The following is a 1,216-nucleotide window of genomic DNA, read 5'->3' as shown; positions in this document are numbered from 1 at the left end:
AAACGAAACAAAAAAAATAAAATTTATAAAATGAAATTTGAGTTTTTTTTTTTTTAGGATTTAAATTGATTTTTTTTAGTTTAACCTAAATCGAAACTAAAAAAATTAGATGAATTGCAAAAAATAAAGTGATTTTTTTACAAAATTCAATAACTCATAATTAAAAACTATTCTAAACAACATAAATTTAATATCTAATCTATTTTTTTTGGTTGGCTAAACAGATCGATCCAATGGATTAAGGTTCATTTGCTATTCATAGTCATAAAGTTAAACACTAATTTTACAGAACTATTTTAAATTGGTCGAATTGTTAACTTATTCGTCTGCTTAAATAAATGTTTGGTGGGTTAAATCTAACTTTGTACATGTATCAATCTAACGATCAATAATAAATTTTTAAATAAAATTTAGATTCGCAACAAATTAATCTTTGAAGTTGTTAGACCAGTAAATACCTCAGAAAAAAATACTAATTTATCGTTAAAGGAGATTTAGAAAAAAGGGAAAGGAAAATACATAGCGACACTAATTGAATTTGATTAAACGAGTTGTCCCTTGATATTGGTAGGTTTAGAATCCCCTTTACCTTTATGCCATCAACCTCACCTTTGGGTGTATGGTGTTTAAGCTCTTTCTTGCATAGCCTCTAAATATTGAAGGCACGACATGTTATGCAACTTTGATGTATCCTCTCATGTAAACAAAGTAAAGATAATAATAATAATAACAATAAGTAGTAAACACTACACGATGCAATTTCCCAAAAGAGAAAACAAAAAACAAACAACGCGTATGTACTAACCAGAGATTTTGGAGATTCCTTCCTTGTTTGGTCTTGTCATGTCTACTTCCTTTTCTTTAATCTTTATTGAACCAATTGCTGGATTCTTGTAACATAAACCAGAAAAAACAAAATCATCAGTTAGTGATATGCCATGCTTAAAGGTAAAGACATATTTTCGATCTATAGTGTTATTGAATGAACAACTTTTGCAATACATGATTGATAATGATGGATTGGTGATCGACCAAGTATTTTGGTAATAAGTAAAGGTTCTAAAGTGAACTTTCCTAAGATACCACTAATGCATGTGTTCCTTCTGATGCTTCTCACTTCAATTGACGATTATCACCTAGCTCATATTCTTCTTTAATAACTTAGTTTTTGCATCCTTGAAGATGTTTTTCTTTTTTTTTTTTTTTTTCTGTAAAA

This window comes from Arachis ipaensis, chromosome B06, assembly GCF_000816755.2.
Source record: "Arachis ipaensis cultivar K30076 chromosome B06, Araip1.1, whole genome shotgun sequence".
NCBI classification, from domain to species: domain Eukaryota; kingdom Viridiplantae; phylum Streptophyta; class Magnoliopsida; order Fabales; family Fabaceae; genus Arachis; species Arachis ipaensis.
This window is presented reverse-complemented; position numbering follows the sequence as displayed.